The sequence below is a fragment of the Rutilus rutilus genome, assembly GCF_951802725.1.
Source record: "Rutilus rutilus genome assembly, chromosome: 5".
Lineage (NCBI taxonomy): Eukaryota > Metazoa > Chordata > Actinopteri > Cypriniformes > Leuciscidae > Rutilus > Rutilus rutilus.
Genome location: NC_140213.1, coordinates 32,509,674 through 32,529,440, shown reverse-complemented (window position 1 = coordinate 32,529,440; position 19,767 = coordinate 32,509,674). Strand labels below are relative to the sequence as shown.

Sequence of the window (19,767 nt, the reverse complement as noted above, 5' to 3'; positions counted from 1 at the left end):
GGCCACAACCCTGGTGCGCTGGTTTGTAAAAGAGAACAATGATGTCAGAGCTAACTTTCAAAATATGTCTGCAGCTGCCTTTTTTCTTTCTTTTTTTATATCCTATCATTGGAGTCAGTGAATGGAAATCTGAATCCACTCTGTGACTTTATAACCTGATCAATTCTATTTGATTTTTGTCAGAGACCACGAAAAGTACTGGTACAGGAAACAGTCAGGTCACACATCCAACATGGTGTTACATGTGTAATCGCAATCTGTACAGAAATACTATACACACATAGGTTGCGGTCTGAGCAGATGGACAGTTATTTGGCTCATTGTCTTTCAATATAGCATGAAAGCAGGCGTACTTACAGCTACAACCATCCAAGAGTTAAACTTGACTTCCACTCCTGTCGATTGAGGAAACTTCAATATTCTGGTGTAATAGAGAGTGTTTCTCTGTCACCCTCCACTGTCTGTAATTAAGTCGTCACATTTTCGTGGGGTTAATTAGTCCAGTAGACTTTATGAGCCACATTAAGCCATGTTAACCCAATTGATACATATGGTCATTTCATTGTTTAACCAAGTGGTGTAATGATTTTTGTTTTAATGAGAGAACATTTTAGAAGAAACAATAAGATCCTTTAAAGCATACTGATTTGACTGAGAAGGCCAGTCATTAAAATGAGCAAGTAATGTGTCTATTTTGCACTCTTGATATTTTAGGGTATGTTTACATGACAACGATATGCTTAAAAAGTTTTTCCTTCGAGTTTTCCACGTACAGACGACACCATTGTCAAAACGATCCCCATTCACACGGATCCGCAAATACGACTAAAAACCCTGTATTCTGCTACCCTGGAAGTCCATAGTACTTTCAGATTTGGGTCTGGATTTCTAGGCTAGTATTCTGCTGCCAGACCATCTGATGATGATTAATCACTATAGACTGAACGCATTTGCATGACGTCATCGTCTTCAGAGATTCAGATTTTTGTTGTTTACACGGAGACCGTTTTCAAAATTCTTGTACAAAGGGGTTCTTTTTCAGGCCCCCAAAACGCTGTTGTCGTGTAAACGAACGGCCAAAACGTATAAAAAGTTTTACGTTTTTTTGGTTGAAAATGGTGTTGAAATTTTTCAGTTATTTTTGAACGAAGAGGCCCAGAGGGTTAAGAGCAACATACTCTTGGCTCTTCCCATTACCCAAGTGTCTTGTTCATATGAAATAATAGGAAAACAGAAGAAAAACAGTGTGAGTTGGTAAATCGCTTTGAAAATATTTTATTTAGACCAAAAAAAAAAAAAGTCAATTTACTCTGTGAGAATGTTCAATGGAGACAGAGACCTTTTATCTGGTGATACAACGGGTGACTTTATATTATCAGCCCGCTTGTGAGAACTTTTAGCTCAAGGACGAATTGTTTATTTTCTCACCTTTCTCATCACCTGATCCCTGCTCTCCACGAATTTCCTCATTTAGACTTTTCAACCTGGAATTAAAATGACTTTTTCCCTTCAAATGTCATAACATTTGAAGTAGTGTGAACAATTAACTGCATTATGAAGATCCTGGAATTAATATATAACTAAAAAATGCATTCTGTGTAAATCAAATTATTCATTTCAGGCTTTAACACAACACACTTTTGTGGAAGTCCAAGTGAGGTGAATTCTTTCACTTTATGCATGCAGCGCTGTTGTGGTATAAATGGACAAAAATGAGGCTGCTCCGGGCACTGCTGCTGGAATCATCGCTGGCCTCCGGTCTGCTTTGATAAATAATGTGGCAACGCACAGAACATTTAAAATCTGAAAAAGATCAGCCTTGAATCGATAGAAGTGCTGAGTGCTCTGTGCAACATGTCTTTCTTTTTTGAGAAGGGGTGAGGTGAATGAACAGAATCAGGAGAGCAGCTGCAGAGATGAGCAAAGACTTTGTGTCTCCCCATGCACTTATCTTCATCTATCTTTTTAATTTTAGTTTTCTTGGAGGTGAAGGACAGTTTGTGCTGCTCATTTCAGTGTGGGTTGTTTTGTGTAACTTCTCACAATATATTATAGCTTGTAAATATAGACTGTTATTGAAGGATATGGTGGTTAAAAAATATGTTGTATCCTATAGCAAACCTACGAATGTGGTAACAAAAAAACAAACAAAAAAAAATATATATATATTGTTACCACATTAGAAATGTCATACAAAGTAACACTGTCCAACAGCGACACCCGCAGGCAAAGTTATAGCGGGAGACCAGTCTGTACGGGAGACGCGCCGCCTCTGTCCCCATTGACTTAAAGTGCCCTTATAATGGTTTTTCGAATTTTCCCTTTCATGCAGTGTGTAATATAGCTGTTTGTGAATGTAAACGTTCTGTAAAGTTGTAAAGTCGAAAGTGTACAGTAAACTTATTGTTTCCAAAAGAAAGAATCGACTCTGTCTGAACCGCCTTTATGAGTCGTTTGAGTTTCGAATCCTCCTGCTTTACGGTTTTACGTCACTAGAATATACATTTGCATAATTCCCGCCTATGTTGTACGTTGTCCGCCCGCGAACAACTTGACCAGCCCTTAAATGTAATTTTACTGACGACTGCTTCTCAATTCTCTGAGTTCAACGCGGGATTCCCAAAACGCTTGCTCTTGAAAGATTGGTCAGTATTCAGTTTATTTGGACCAGCTCAGAATCACAACCTGTAAGTATGAATAATTATTGATGTATTTTTTTTTACCGGGTGTTCAAAATAGGTAGTTTTGTTTTATATATTGTGTAGGTCCCCGGCTAACTCATGTTATCACTGTCTCACTGAAATACTTCTGCTAATCAGCTGTGGGCCACTATTACCAAAAACTGTGTCTATTAATGCAGATTGTCTGTCGTTCTTACAACTCTGAGTTAAAGATAAAGGATGGCGCAAGATTTGTTTTACAAACATTTGTTACATCAGTCATTCACATCAGTCATTCACGTTAGTTATCGGCTAATGTAAGTCATGCGCTGTTATTGATAGTTAATACAGTTCCTGCATGTGCACCGCAATAAATTAGAAATATACACATCAGTTTGTTGATGGACATACTCTTGTTAATGCTGATGATGAGGAATTACAGTTGCAACAATTACGATTACGACTTTTGTAATTACGACTTGAGTAGGAACTTTTCTCAGTGATACGCTACTCAGTTTGAGGTACTGTACCTCAAACTGAGTAGCGGGTACTATACGGTTATCCGGACCACATGTGATGACCTACCCCAACCCCGCCCCTAAACCTACCCGTCACTGGGGTTACGACCAACCAAGAGCGGTTGTGGTCACGTGTGGTCAGGTGTGGTCCGGATAACCGTATAGTACCGAGTAGCGTATCACTGAGAAAAGTTCCTACTCAAGTCGTCCTTGCGTTGGAGGTTCGGGTTGAATAACAAGTTCTTCCAATGACTTGCACTCAGATTCATATCAATTATGGTAAAATCAACGTCATCGTTCATTACTGTCTTTAGTTTACAGTGCTATAGCTGAGCTGTGGGAAGCCTCAGGAGACGGAGCTGGTTATTAGTTATTATGGTAATGGCCGTTTTTGTTTCCGACAGGCTCTGTACACGGTAGACTGGGCCATCTGGCCAATCAGAGCAGAGTAGCTCTCGGAAAGGAGGGATTTAGAGAGTCTGATTCATCCATCAAGTTGTTTTGAGAATCATTGAAAAATGTGGTGATGTGCAATGTATATTATGAGAAAATTAAACTGGTTTTTGACCTTTGATGCATGTGAACCTATTGTAGGAAACTCCAAAACAAAATAGGAGACTTAAAAATAGCATAATAGGGGCACTTTATAACAGCAATAATGCTTGCGGTCGGTTTAAGGCTCTCACTGCCAAGTTCTTTTTCGTTCTTTGTTTTGGGGTAAAACAAAGTTCTTGAGTGCTTTCCTCTCTCAATAGTAAAATAAACACAACAAAATTGAGAAAACAGCAAGCATTTTAATAAAGCATTAGAAAAGCATCTGGTCAGCAACGTGGTTTGCATAAGCTCCACTGCACTCCAGTAAAATCACGTCACGTTTACTTTTTATCACTTTATACAGTAGATAGCTTAACCGTATTAAACATGAAAAACAGTGCCCATGTCTCGTTTCATCAGAAGTACATTTTCTACAATAAAGCAGCTCTCAAGTGTGTGAGAGAAGGCAATATCTCCATCACGCTATGATATATGATCGGTTATGATTGGATATGATTGATTCGTGCGATAAATCCAGCCTCTTGGTTTCGTGAGCATTCTCGAATCGGCCTGAATGAAGACATGGCGTAATGGGAAGACTAATTAAAAAGTAAGTAAACAACTCAGCCATTTAGATATCATCGCTTTTTGACAAGTTAAAATTAAACTTGAAATGACCTGAAAGCATGACTGTGTTTTTTTTTTTTTTTTGTAAACAATTAGCTTGGGGAAATTAAAGACAAATCTTCGTGTCTGTGTCAGTGAGTGTATGTATATGTATGTATGTATATATATGTATGTATATATATATGTATGTATGTGTATATATATATATATATATATATATATATATATATATATATATATATATATATATATGTGTATGTATAAACATTTCCTCACTGGATAGTTTTCTTTCTTTTTTTGACACCATCGTGTCAATTGATTTTGATTAATATGCGCGAGGGAGAGAGAGAGCAAGACAGCGCTCGTGTTGTTTGAAGACGGTGAAGGTGAGCGCGCGCGCGGCCGGGGCTCTCTCGCTCTGCTCGTTCTTATATGCGCCCTGTTAAACTGACAGGACTTAAAAACACATGCAAATGATAAACTTTCACTCTATGATGGTTAAGATGTGCAATTAATCCGCGAATCACATGCGTCAAGGGCCGGGGAGCAGTTGGCCCGTACGGTTAATGAATCACGGATTAACTACGACAGCCTACATCGCACATCCTGCGATGTGACTATCGTGGATTCGCACATCGCGATATCGATGCTTAAACGACACATCGTGCAGCCCTAATGTATATATATGTGTATATATATACTATATATATATATATATATATATATACATACATATATACATATATATATACACATACATACATATATACATATATATACACATACATACATATATATATATATATATATATATACACATACATACATACATATATATATATATATATATATATATATATATATATATATGTTTATTAGGGCTGTCAATAGATTAAATATTTTAATCGCACCCTTTTTGTGCGATTAACTGCGATTAATCGCACACTTATCGTGAAATTAAACATACACTATTTATTTTGTTTAACATGTTTATTTTTGTCATCATTTCACAAAATTGCTATATCTAACAAAGAGAACCATCAGAACAGTTTCAATCTCAATTCAATTACCTGCTTGCCAAACTAAAACAGAACAGCTTTTTTTTCTAGTCTGCATTTAATCAGCTGCTAAGGCATACAACATGTTTATTTTTATCCAGCAAAGAGAACTATACCAGAACAGTTTCAATCTCAATTCAATTTTAAAAGTTTTCAGAAGACATTTAATCTTGTAAACTCGTCTGCCTAGAGACCAAATTCAGAATTAAAAGTCACTTTAATATGAACATTTATCATCAAATTAAAAAGCAAATGACCTGAACATACATTTGGACAGGAAACACACTGAGATTTTACAGATCTCATCTCATTTGATTCTAGACAGAAATGAACTTAACAGAAAAAGACACAGTATTTCATCAAATTATTCTAAAATCAAATTATCTGAACTGAAGAACAAAATTCATATCTCTGTACAACCATTTTTATGTCTTTCTTTCAGAAGTATCTCGGGCAAAGTTAATACTTAACTATTCCTGAGCAATGACAGAGAAACCTTTGAGCAAATTATATTACTTTTGCACATTTGCAATACAATATCTCTCTGTTTTGAATGTGGTGTTTTTTGTATGTGTGTGTGTGTTTATTTCATGGATGTAGAATGGTTTTTTTAATGCATCTAGCAAGTCTGGTTCCCCCTCTTTTGTTTAAAGATTTTTCTGTTCTTATCTGTGTGCATGTCTTTCTCTCAAATATCTTGCTTTCTCTCCATTTAACCCATAATCCTTTCAATATTCCATTTTTGTCCTTAAGTGGTGCTTTTTTTTCTAGTCAGCATTCAACCAACTGCTGAGGCATACAAGTTTGTTAACATTCTCAGGTGCCAGAGCAGCCCTCTTCTTGTGCACTATGTGCCCTGCAAGTGAAAATAGTCTCTCGCATGGCACAGTTGAAGCAGGAGTTAGTAGATATTTCAGTGCAATGGTCGCCAGCTTGTCATGACTTCTGCTGTGTGCAGACCACCATTGCAGAGGGCATTGCTCTGTATCTAGCAAGAGGACTGGATTCCAGTGATGTTTCATCGTCTCACTCTGTATCAGAGCCCATCAAGAGGAGACCAATTTTCTTCTTTTGCAGCCCTGATCCCGCATCTGAGGAATGTGGAGAAAGTTCCTCCTCTTTTAGCATCTTGTTTAATGTTTCCCAAACTTCAGCTCTTTCTGCTTTAGGAATGCATTTCAGGTTTTTGAATCTGGGATCAAGAGCTGATGCGATTTTGAGCCAAGCAATGTTTGTGTTTTCTTTGCGCTTGGTCAAATCCTCTTTGAATGCATCCTTAAAGCGCACAACATAAGCAGGGTCATCTTCTGTGACAGCCATCTTCAGGGCCAGGTGGCAAAGTGCAGGCAACACAACAGAACAGGAGACATACTTTTCACCCCCAAGAAGTTCCATGACATATCTGAATAATAAACACACATCCAATTAATAGATTGCATTTGCTAACAATGACCTATCATTAGGTCTTAGTTAATTTTAATGTCAGCATTTACTTTAAAAAAAAAAAAAAAATGTTATGTAATGTTACAAGTATTAGTTAACTATAAACAAAGATTAACACTAAACAATAGTTTGCTAGTAATTGATTACTGTAGTTACTTAGTTAACATTACTCACAATAACAACATGACATGAGCTATTTTAAATATACAGGACTTGTTTTAATCAAATAAAATATCAATAAATACTGTCTAAAAATAACATATCAAATAAACTGAAGTACCAACCTGCATGGTTCCAGTAGTTTCTCCAGCCTGACAAGCTTATCAAACTCTGCAGATGTTAGAAGGGTTAGCTTGTGGTTTTGATGAGCCAAGGTTGCCATCAGGGGGTCTTTGTTCCGTAGTATCCGGCTGACCATCTCGAGGGTGGAATGCCACCTTGTGAGAACATCTTGCACTAGAGACTCTTCGCCCAGGCCATGAGCAATTTGCTGTGCTTTCAGGTCTATCATATTAGGCGGGCTATGTTTGAAATGTCCGACTAATTTACGACATTTCACTAAAACGCCATCAAAGCCACCTTCACGAAGAGCCATGACGATTGCCCTCTGTATAATGTGCGCTATACACGGCATATGCTCGAAAGGAAGCAATCTAGATGCAGCGATCATGTTTCTTGCGCTGTCCGTACCAACAGTAGTGATTTTGCTCTCTATCTCCCACTCCTTCGCTACTTGTATAAACTGTTCAGCGCAGGCCTCAGCAAAATGCCTTTCTTCACTTTTAAGCACAGTTAATGCAAATGAATGCATATGCCAGTCTTTATCGATGAGATGCGCAGTTGTACCCAAGTAATTATGCTGGCTTACCGATGTCCAGTGGTCCCCAGTCAAAGCAACACTCTTTGATTGTGATAGCAGCTCTGCTTTGCATCTCTTTTCGTTAATGTACAGTTCGTTAATCCTGGGCATGATTGTTGATCTTGACGGTAGCTCGAACGATGGGTCGGAAGTGGCAATCCTGATCACTTCTTTCAGGCCCTGGTCAGTTACGATGTTGACTGGACGGCAGTCCTTAGCAATCCACTTTGCTATGGAAGTAGTAAGCCTGGCTGACGTTTGACTATTCACACGCCGTGGTATACACTGATCCAGTGTGGGTTGCTGCACAAGACTCGTCAGATTGCTAGTAACGTTAGAACCTGTGATATGTTTTGCTTTTAAATTATATTTTAAACTCGATGAGCTTCGATGGTAGGCCAGTTCTTCCTTACAGTGTATGCACACAACTTTGCGTTTATCCAGAGTGCCATCCAATTTTTTTTTGGGGTAATTTATTTGCGTTAAATTATTTTAACGCGATAAGGATTTTTTATTAATCGCATGCGTTAACGTTGACAGCCCTAATATATATAGTGGGTACGGAAAGTATTCAGACCCCCTTAAATTTTTCACTCTTTGTTATATTGCAGCCATTTGCTAAAATCATTTAAGTTCATTTTTTTTCCTCATTATTGTACACACAGCACCCCATATTGACAGAAAAATACAGAATTGTTGAAATTTTTGCACATTTATTAAAAAAGAAAAACTGAAATATCACATGGTCCTAAGTATTCAGACCCTTTGCTATGACACTCATATATTTAACTCAGGTGCTGTCCATTTCTTCTGATCATCCTTGAGATGGTTCTACACCTTCATTTGAGTCCAGCTGTGTTTGATTATACTGATTGGACTTGATTAGGAAAGCCACACACCTGTCTATATAAGACCTTACAGCTCACAGTGCATGTCAGAGCAAATGAGAATCATGAGGTCAAAGGAACTGCCTGAAGAGCTCAGAGACAGAATTGTGGCAAGGCACAGATCTGGCCAAGGTTACAAAAAAATTTCTGCTGCACTTAAGGTTCCTAAGAGCACAGTGGCCTCCATAATCCTTAAATGGAAGACGTTTGGGACGACCAGAACCCTTCCTAGAGCTGGCCGTCTGGCCAAACTGAGCTATCGGGGGAGAAGAGCTTTGGTGAGAGAGGTAAAGAAGAACCCAAAGATCACTGTGGCTGAGCTCCAGAGATGCAGTCGGGAGATGGGAGAAAGTTGTAGTAAGTCAACCATCACTGCAGCCATCCACCAGTCGGGGCTTTATGGCAGAGTGGCCAGACGGAAGCCTCTCCTCAGTGCAAGACACATGAAAGCACACCTGAAGGACTCCAAGATGGTGATAAATAAGATTCTCTGGTCTGATGAGACCAAGACAGAACTTTTTGGCCTTAATTCTAAGCGGTATGTGTGGAGAAAACCAGGCACTGCTCATCACCTGTCCAATACAGTCTCAACAGTGAAGCATGGTGGCGGCAGCATCATGCTGTGGGGGTGTTTTTCAGCTGCATGGACAGGATGACTGGTTGCAATCGAGGGAAAGATGAATGCGGCCAAGTACAGGGATATCCTGGACGAAAACCTTCTCCAGAGTGCTCTGGACCTCAGACTGGGCCGAAGGTTCACCTTCCAACAAGACAATGACCCTAAGCACACAGCTAAAATAACGAAGGAGTGGCTTCACAACAACTCCGTGACTGTTCTTGAATGGCCCAGCCAGAGCCCTGACTTAAACCCAATTGAGCATCTCTGGAGAGACCTGAAAATGGCTGTCCACCAACGTTTACCATCCAGCCTGACAGAACTGGAGAGGATCTGCAAGGAGGAATGGCAGAGGATACCCAAATCCAGGTGTGAAAAACTTGTTGCATCTTTCCCAAAAAGACTCATGGCTGTATTAGATCAAAAGGGTGCTTCTACTAAATACTGAGCAAAGGGTCTGAATACTTAGGACCATGTGATATTTCAGTTTTTCTTTTTTAATAAATGTGCAAAAATGTCAACAATTCTGTGTTTTTCTGTCAATATGGGGTGCTGTGTGTACAATAATGAGAAGAAAAAAAAAGAACTTAAATGATTTTAGCAAATGGCTGCAATATAACAAAGAGTGAAAAATTTAAGGGGGTCTGAATACTTTCCGTACCCACTGTATGCGTGTATATGTATATATATATATATATATATGTATATGTATGTGTGTGTGTGTAGATAGATAGATAGATAGATAGATAGATAGATAGATAGATAGATAGATAGATAGATAGATAGATAGATAGATAGATTGATGCACACACAAGTTGTTATAAGGCGTCATTGCCGTTTGAACATGGCCTTGGTCTTTCCCTCTCATTTTCTTTCTTGTCTTTGTCCAAGAAAAAAAAAACTTCAAGTACCATTTTCTCATTGATTGGTTTTCCACTCTTTCCTTTATCTGTCTCCCTCTCTCTGTGTCTCTGTAGACATTATGCACCTCCATTAAATCTCATCTCACTCTGTTTGTCTGGTAGGCTTTTCTCTCTCTCTCTCTCTCTGCCCTCATTCTTTCTCCATATGTCTGTTGTGGCCTGCAGGGCAGAGTGAGAGACAGACGAGGCCAAACTCTGTCCTGCTGCTGCTTGTGTTCAGAGACAAGACTTCTGCCTGCTTGGCTCAGTAGATATCCAAACACTGGCCACATGGCATGTGCTGAGAAAGAGAGAGAAAGTAGTAGTTGAGGGAACACTTAATGCCTTTTCATTTGGCTAGCTCAATATTCAAGATGTGAGATCACTAGATGCCAAATCTCTCTTTTTCTCATTTTCCACAGATAGTGCTAGTTCTGGATGCAGTACCAAATTACTTTTGATGTTTTATAGAGACTCAAAAGGGAAACTCTCAGCTTTCAAATGCAATTGTTTCTTCTTTAAACCATTACTGAGATATTATTTAAATGAAAACTCAATTTGTCAAACAATTTTAGACTTTATATGGCATAATTAGGAGATTTATTCAAGCATTAATTGTAAACATAAATGATAAAAAATATATAGGCATCCAAATAATAAATAATCATCAATACCAGGCTACATATGGTATGGAGTGACATGGAGTGATATGATGTCCTGTAGAGTTAATTTTTCAAGCTTAATGTTAGTTTACACGTTTATTTACAAGCTGTTTTATTGGTGTCTTTTGACTCGAAATGATGGATCATGTCACACTGGGCCTGGATGTGCAGTGTGCTGGATCTGAGCTTGCTGAACCGAGCAGAGCTAGAGTCAGAGTTTAAAGGCTTATCCAGCAACATCAGTTACCAGAAGCATGGCTCCACAATGCATTGCAGCTGTTAATGAGGCCACAAGTCATTAAACACCAGCCACCAACAGTGTGCTTCGTTAAACCTACCAATAAACATCTAACAGGTTCATTGCACTCTTAGACTATTGAAAATAATTGATCTGTAAATATAAGACTTTCAGGTGTTATTCTGCCTTCTCGTGTCCACCACATTTTTCTTGTTGTTGTTCAGTTTCTTTTTAACTTCCAAGTCTTAATGCTTAGAATAATGTCAAGTAGGAGAGAAGCTGCACTATGCATATACTTTTATTTGCACAGACACGTTTCGGCGCGTGCCTTCTTCAGTGTCACACTGAAGAAGGCACGCGCCGAAACGCGTCTGTGCAAATAAAAGTATATATGCATAGTGCGGTCTCTCTTTACGTATTCTAATTATCTAGGCCAGCACTCTTAAAGTTTATAAGTATATGCATTGAGTGAAGCCTGCTCCTATCCTCACTTAGAATAATGTCACACATATCCTCAAAATGTCACAAGATTTGAAGTGTCTATGAAGTATATGGGCACCACTAATTAGAACCAATAAGTATTTACAGCTTGATGTCATAAGAGATTTTTAAGTTAAAGGCCCACTGAAGTGCCTTGGAACACGCAGCTTTGTATGATGCATTGATGTAATTTGCACTAAAACAGGAAGCTAAGGCGGGACAATTGAATGGCTCCTCCCCCTTTTCAAATAGCCAATAGTGTTTAGTTTACCTCACAGACTACAAGTCGTAGTTGACAGCACCATGGAAGCAAATCCGAGCACTAATGATACGTTGGATTTAATAGTAGAGGTGTGAATAAATTCTAGCCATTTCATTCTCAACCAACACACAGTTGGAAAACGGAATAAAACTCGAGCGTTTGAGCAACCGAACATACATCTCCAACCCATATTGCTTCATGACGTGTCAACGGTCGCTTTGGCCAGGTGGTATTTATAGCATAGGAAGCGGGACACTTTTAGCCTGGCAAGCCAGACCTAGATCAAGATGTTAGGTCTGGCAACTCACCATAGACACGGCTCAATCCGAGGGGCGGGATAAACGGCTGTCTTTCAAATTCCCTCTGCACGCAATAGGACAGCGCTTCAACCAACCAGAGCGTTTTCCCAACAGCGGAGCTAACGTTACTTGATAGATTCAACTTTTGAATCTGGCCGGCAAAACTATGAACACATCTTCCTTTTTTAAGAAAATGACTTAAGTGCCGTTCTTTGCTCTTTTCTCAAAGAAAAACTTAACTCCAAGTCCTCCAGAGTCGCGGCCAAAGCTGATTCGAAAGACTGTTCTCCAGTAGCCGTCATTCTTTGTTTTCAAGTAGCAGGAAACCGTCGCAACTCTGTCGTCATTATGTTAAGCCCGCCCCTCCTACTCTATACACGACGTGATTGGCCTGACCCAATTTAGGTTTTTGCAGCTAGAAGGTCTATGGAGAGTTGCTAGACTACAGTGGAAGCAAAATACATTTTGCTGCCGCTAGGGTGCGTCTAGATTTCTAGGCAAGGACACTTTAGATTCTAGAGAGCAATTGATTGGATAGAAGATGTGATGAGAAGAGAATGCTTTTTTCTCCTAAATGCGAATTTTGTCATTGTTTTTGGACCACACCAGCTTATTCATAACCTTAAGGCTAACATTTTCATACTAAAAGCTAAAAAACTACAATTTTGATTTCAGGGGGCCTTTAACTTTTTTAAACTGGTCCTTTAAAAAAAAAAAAAAAAAAAAAACAGCAACCAATATTGATCAGAAGAAACTTTATTGTAATATCATCAATAACAATATCCAGGAAAAAAAACGTTCTTGATAAGAAAGATTAGTCCAAGAACAGTTGAAAAAGCTTTATATTTTTTAGGGCACAGCCTACACATATACTTGGCAAATAGCAAATAAACTAGATTCAAAAAAGCAAACACAAGCAGCAGGATTTTGTTTTAATGCATGATGTCATTCAGATGGTTTCTAATGAGAGTTTTCTGCCCTTCCTGACGTATCTCATCTCCTCTCTATATATTCCAAAACAAATCTCTTAATTTCCCTTATTAGGGCAAGTAATTGAAACCGAAAAGTCTTGTAATTTCACCTGGTTAGTGTTCATTCAAACTAGAGCACATCCTCTGCTTCCCATTAGCCTTCCTCTCTCTTCTTACTCAGAGCATTTATTCACGCCATCCTGCTCTTTACTCAGCGCGTCACCTTCCAGCCTGTTCCAATGAAAGCTGCCAGAAGCTTTAGCTAAGGCTGTTTGCGCAGTCTGTCTTTTTTCTGGTCCTTTTTTTTCTTTCAGGAAGTTCTGAGAAGGCAATAACTTTGCATGCATCTGAAATGAATCATAATCATAATCACCCCAGCCCTGCCCCGGTCCACTCTTTTATCTCTTGTGAGTGAACGGCGGCTAAATGAATGCTAACTTTTGTTTACACTGCGCTAACTAGGTCCTCGCTCTACTGTGTTGTTGTTAAATAAACGCCACCCCCATGTGAGCACCATTCAGAGCTGGTGTACCCTTCAGTGCTGCTTTGTCTGAGCCGCAGTTCTGTTCAGCTTAATAAGAGGGTGCTTTGGTGTACGGCTGGCTAATGCTGTGTGTACGGCTAGCTAATTAATTTGATCAGCTAGTCACACTCTGGCATGTCCAGAGGGATAGGATGGATTGTAGAGGATCAGTGACACAGATTAAAAGAGAGTAGCCACCGAATGCATTTCTCAGTTGGGTACGGACAACCCTGCACCACTGTGTACTTTCATTAAGCTAATGCCGCAGAGTTTCAATGTGACAGCGGCTATTAGCAGCCAAGATATTTCCTCACTATAAATGCTTGACTCTCATCACCCTTGTCTACAGCTAAATAAATAGTTGTGCGGGACAGTCTATCAGAAACGGTATGTTAAAATACTAATAGGGCTTTTGATATTGCAATGACCTGAGATGTTACAGCATCTTTTTATATACTTCCATACTGATGGTCAGTTCAGTTAAACTATCTATCTGTCTGTCTGTCTGTCATCTAATATCTGTCTATCTTATCTGTCTAATATCTATCTATCTGTCTTTCTGCCTGTCTGTCTGTCTAATATCTATCTGTACGTCCATCCATTCCATCCATTATCCATCTTATCTGTCTGTCTTCTAATATCATCCGTCTGTCTGTCTGTCTGTGTGTGTGTCTGTCTGTCATTCATTCTATCTGCTGTTCATCTGTAATTTTATTTATCTGCTGTTCTATCGTTTTATCTGTCATTTTATCAGAGGTGGAAAATAACGAATTAGCCTACATTTACTCGCGTTACGTAATTGAGTAGTTTTTTTGTGTAGCCTACATATACTTTTTTAAGTAGTTTTTAAAATCTGTAATTTTACTTTTACTTAAGTACGTTTTGATTTAAGTATTGTAGGCTACTTCGCTACATTTTAAATCATATCCATTACTGAGTTAAAAAAATAACTAAAATAACTAATAATACAAGGGCGGAAAATAAAAATCGCGCTCCGGAAACTACTGCAAGGGCGGGAGAACAAATGTGCAAAAGAAAAAAAGTGATGCAACACCGACCGTCGAAGCGAACCATTGTCAGTATGGGCAATATTTGGATGTGCAGTAAAGTAACGACTGCGCGTGGTTGTCCTCAAGGATAGATATACAATTTGCAAAAAATGTGGATGCAAAAAGGAGGAAACACATAGAACACCATCCCTCTGCGCGGATAAAGGTATGTCCCGTTTATATTTAGATGCAGAGGGAATCCCGGAATCCAGTCATGCAAATTGAATTTACATTATAGGTAGGCTACTTGCACATTATAGGTAGGCCACGAGTTAGTATCTTGAGGCCACGAGTTACTATCTTGAGGCCACGAGATATACTATCTTGAGGCCACGAGTTACTATCTTGAGGCCACGAGTTACTATCTTGAGGCCACAAGATAGTTATAATAAATTTTTTTTGCCAAAGTGGGACTAGGGGGGCTCCGTAGTTTTGCAGCACTTCCCCAAAAAATAAAAGGATAAAAGTTTAAATTTTCATTTGATTACCACTGTATTTGATAATATATTTGTATTTATTCACAAAAAGAAAAAATAGTTTTCTGGATAAAATACATTTCATAGGACTCTATTATTCTTAAACATTTTAATAAATTATTAATGTTAAAAATAAGTTGTTGATCTGATTCATTATCAATTATTGAATTTAGTTGATTAGACAAGTTGTATTGAAATTTTAATAAACAAAACAAACCAAATGGTTTTCGAATGTGTTATAATAAAAGCATTTGTTCAACCAAAAAAAACCCTGTTTTCATTAATTTAACTAATGATAAACAACCATAATTTAATAATACCGTTTATTTATTTATTTATTTAATAATTGATTAATACTGTAAATCGTGATAATTTCTGAGATGGTTATCATACTGTGAAAATCTACAACCTGGGAGAGTCGTCTGTTTGTCGTCTGTCCACCCCCCCGCGGTTTAAAAAGTAACTCGGTAACTTTTAATCTGAGTAAATTTTAAATGAGCTACTTTTTACTTTTACTTGAGTAGATATTTAGACCTGTAATTTGACTTGTACTTAAAGGGTTAGTTCACCCAAAAATAAAAATTCTGTCAGTAATTACTCACCCTCATGTTGTTCCAACCCCATAAGACCTTCGTTCATCTTCGGAACACAAATTAAGATATTTTTGATGAAATCTTTGTTGCACGTCACCACGTAGGCTCACTATTGGGCGACGCTGGTCATGTGTGCGATACTTGGTGACGTGCAACACAGACGCGCTGCGCTAAAACACTACGTGAAAAGACTCGAGGCCCAGAGAGAAGGAAATGAAAAGTGGAATAAAGTCGTTATTTTTGTTTGTTTTTGCGCACAAAAAGTATTCTCGTAGCTTTATAAACTTAAGATTGAGCCACTGGAGTCACTTGGACTATATTAACGATGTCTTTAATACATTTTCTGGGCCAGCAAGTTATAGTGTCTTAGAAGCCTATGGAGGAGTGATCCAGCTCTCAGATTTAATCAAAAATGTCTTAATGTGTGTTCCGAAGATGAACGAAGGTCTTACGGGGTTGGAACAACATGAGGGTGAGTAATTACTGACAGAATTTTCATTTTTGGGGTGAACTAACCCTTTAAGTAAAATATCATTGAAGTAATAGTACTTTAACTTGAGTAGAATATTTGAGTACTCTTTCCACCTCTGCATTTTATCAATTCTATCTGTCATTTGTTCTATCTGTCGTTCATTCTGTTGTTCGTTCTGTCATTCTATCCATCTGTCGTTCTATTGTTCTCTCTGTTGTTCTATCTATCTATCTGTCTATCTATCTATCTATCTATCTATCTGTCTGTCTGTCTGTCTGTCTGTCTGTCTGTCTGTCTGTCTGTCTGTCTGTCATCTAATATCCGTCCGTAATTTTTTAGATCTTTAGTTCTAGCTGTCTGTCAATTTATAGATCTATCATTCTATCTGTTTGTCATCTGTCATTCTATCTTTATTCCTGCCTCTGTTGTTATTTCTATTATTCTATCTATAATATAAGATTTGCTCTTAAAACCAAACAAAAAAGTCTTTGTTGAAAGCAAAAGTTGATTTAAGATGTGTTATCTTAAACAACTTTTGCTTAGCAAGTAAATTTACCTTGTTTCAAGGATGTTTAGATACCTTGACTCAAAAATGGGAAAAAAATTTGATTAGACTGACTAATCGTAATACTTGTTTACTCATGAGAGGCCAGATGATCAGAAAATACAATACACAGCCCTTTCCCACTTCAAATGAGGAAAACGTGTATTTTATTCCAAATCCAGAAGGATTCAACTAGTGCTAAAAAAGTGCAAATTAAATGAAGAACAGAATGCGAGTGATCCTTTGGTGAATGCACGCCCAGATTTTGTCTTATCTAAATCTTGTTGGGCCATCCTGCTGTGAGCCTGGTGGCATCGTGAACAAACCAGTACAGGAAATCTGATCAGCTGGACTAATGAGCTCGAGCTGCTGCTTCTCCTCTTTGCATCTTTTATAGACCTCCACAAGCCTGCTCAACGCCACCTAAATTCTTAATGACCGCTCAGACTCGGCTGTATACACTCTCGTTTTCGCCTTCGCTCTCGACATACTCGCGGCTCCCTCAGATCCTTTGCTTTTACCTGACGGCAGGAAACGATATGTCTCTTTGCTGATAAGGAGAATGACCTGTTTTGGATGTAGCTGAAAGCAAAGTGTCCTAGTAATGAGAGAATAGTGCTTCGGCTCTCGTGGCGAACATAAAAGAAAAGACACAAAAAGGAGAGGAAGCTCTTGGCAGCGTCTGGGAAATACTTGATATGAGGTTACCATGGCAACGTGCTAACACATTGAAATGGAGTCGTTTATTGACTGTAATGGCAATACCGCAAGCGTGCTGTGATGAGTTGAATCAAAACATTTGTGCTTTTTATGTTAAAATATAATTATGCTGAAACGGTAATCATTTAATAAGAGAATCACTGCGAAATGCTGCCTTTATAATCTTTTCCCATCTCCATAGTAAATGAATTGTACGTTTTTTACAGCTGAGAAGTAATTTTCCCTGCGTGTGCACCATTTTGCTTTTAAAAATAAAGACAAGATTTTCATACTTTAATGAAAGGCTCTAGGCTCTCTGGACTGCTATGCTGAAACACTCTCAGAAAAAAACTAAACCTCCCCCCATGGCTGTTTGGCCCCTTTTATTCCTCTTTTCCTGTCTTGTTCCCTTTTTTATCTCTGTCTCACTGTCCGTTTCATTGTCCCTAGAGGTGACCAGTTTATCAGAGATGACATCATTTGGAGACGTGCTAGTCTGAAAGAAATGCTCTGAGATTTTTTTGCCAATAACTTTGAACAAAACCACACAGATTTGCATTTAAAGTCAACTTGAATTGGCATTCACAACCCTTTTAATGTCTGAAATGTCATGCATTTCCCGTTGTAACAGGATGTTCAATGAGAAAAATATGGGGTAGGGCTTGAATTGGTTGGTGAATTGGTTGAATTGATTAACCGTCTGCAAATCACAAAAAATTGGGCATCACATATAATGTAACACACCAGATTTAGTTAAAACAATGCTTAAACATCTTATCAATAATCCAATAGCCTGTGCAGTCAATGAAAAAATTAAAGCTGTTAAAGCATCAACATTTTTATTATTAACATTACGGAGAGATCTTCTTTTCTTTTTGGAATAACATTCACCATTGAACTATTCACACCAGGATTGTGCATTGAGAAAGTAAATAAGGCCAATTTGGCATTTATAAGCTGTTTTTATTCAGTGTGAGAAAGAGACAAATCTGTTTTCCAATCAAAAGTTGGAAAAAACAACCATTAAACAGCTAATGCCTTGTGAAATCCTTTAATGAAGTGAGTGTGCCGGTTACTCTTCCATCCGTAACCTTGCAATTGAACTGTTCTTTATTCTTATTGAAGTAAGTGAGGTGCTCAGGAGACTGAAGAAAACGGCACATACTGATACAGTAGTTAGCATTTTTACACAAATAATGCATTAACATTGCTCTAAAATCAAATTGCTTATGCATCATGTTAATCATCAAGCGTAAAAACGTACAAATTTATGCATGCTTTTAGGCTAAAAGTGTTCTCACCAAATAGGCAGCAGGCAATCAAGAGCACCTTGTGACTGTGGTTTGTCATTCTCTTGTTTAAACACTTTCATGCCTGTCTGAGCATCTCTTGGAGGATACGATGACTGCCTCAATGTTTAGATTTATTACGAAAATCCACCATGTCGTGTCAAACCCATCCTATGTACATTAGTAGTACAATAATGGTATCATATCAATAATGGAATTCCATGAAACTTTAAATAATAATCTGGTCTCACTATCATGGTAGTGTCCAAAAGAAAACCAAAACATGGTACACTGTAAAAAGTGATCAGTTGACTCAACCTAAATAAAAATGTGAGGAAACTCATTGCCTTAAAATTATTAAGTAATAAACCTGACAATTCCACATAACTTAATTTTTTCAATTATGCATGAAGTGTATTTACTTAATAATTTAAATGCAAACAGTTCCTGGTTTTCTATTAGTTTTACATCAAATCAGACTGTGAGTTCTGGACTGTTGCAATGAAATGCTTTTAAATACTTGTCTTTTACTCACCTCAACCCAGAATACACCAAATAATTTGGTATTAATCTTTGATAAATCAAGGTGGCCATATGTATTTCATGTGTATTTCCTTGTTGGTGTCGGTGCACCGTCTGACATTCCCTCCTTAGATATCTATGGTCTTTTTATTCCTTTTATTCTCTTTACTCTGTGTTTGGTTCTTCCCCTGTTTCCATGGTAACATATCAAACTACTGGGACCTCCTGTCTCCACCCAACCTCGTCCCCCTCCCGATTTGGTTCCAAGTCAGAGATAAAGAGAAGGAGAGAGAGAGAGAGCAAGTAGCCTTAAAGGTGAATGGAGTTTCATGGCTCTTTTATGGCTCAGCTCTCTCTCTCTCTCTCTCTCTCTCTCTCTTTCTCTCTCTCTCTCTCTCTCTCCTATTTTCAAATACACTTGGATCTCTATGGTGACCAGACCAGCAGGCCTGTTTGCTTGGGTTCTGTAATGGTGAGTAGCACATGAAACTGCCCTATTTCTCCTTGTTGTTTAAAGTAAAACAAGTATTGTAATTTTTATCATATCAGTTCAGCAATGCATCACATTCTGATGAATCACATCT

General features: G+C 38.2%; 1 protein-coding gene across 1 annotated transcript in view; it reads left to right on the top strand.

The window, feature by feature from the left end:
* Positions 1 to 19,632: 19,632 nt before the first annotated feature.
* Positions 19,633 to 19,767, top strand: part of shank3a (SH3 and multiple ankyrin repeat domains 3a) — a 329,586-nt gene continuing 329,451 nt past the window's right edge. Inside the window, exon 1 of the mRNA XM_084408788.1 lies at positions 19,633 to 19,655. The gene's annotated coding sequence lies outside the window, so the exon portion shown is untranslated. The remainder of the gene's footprint in view (positions 19,656 to 19,767) is intronic.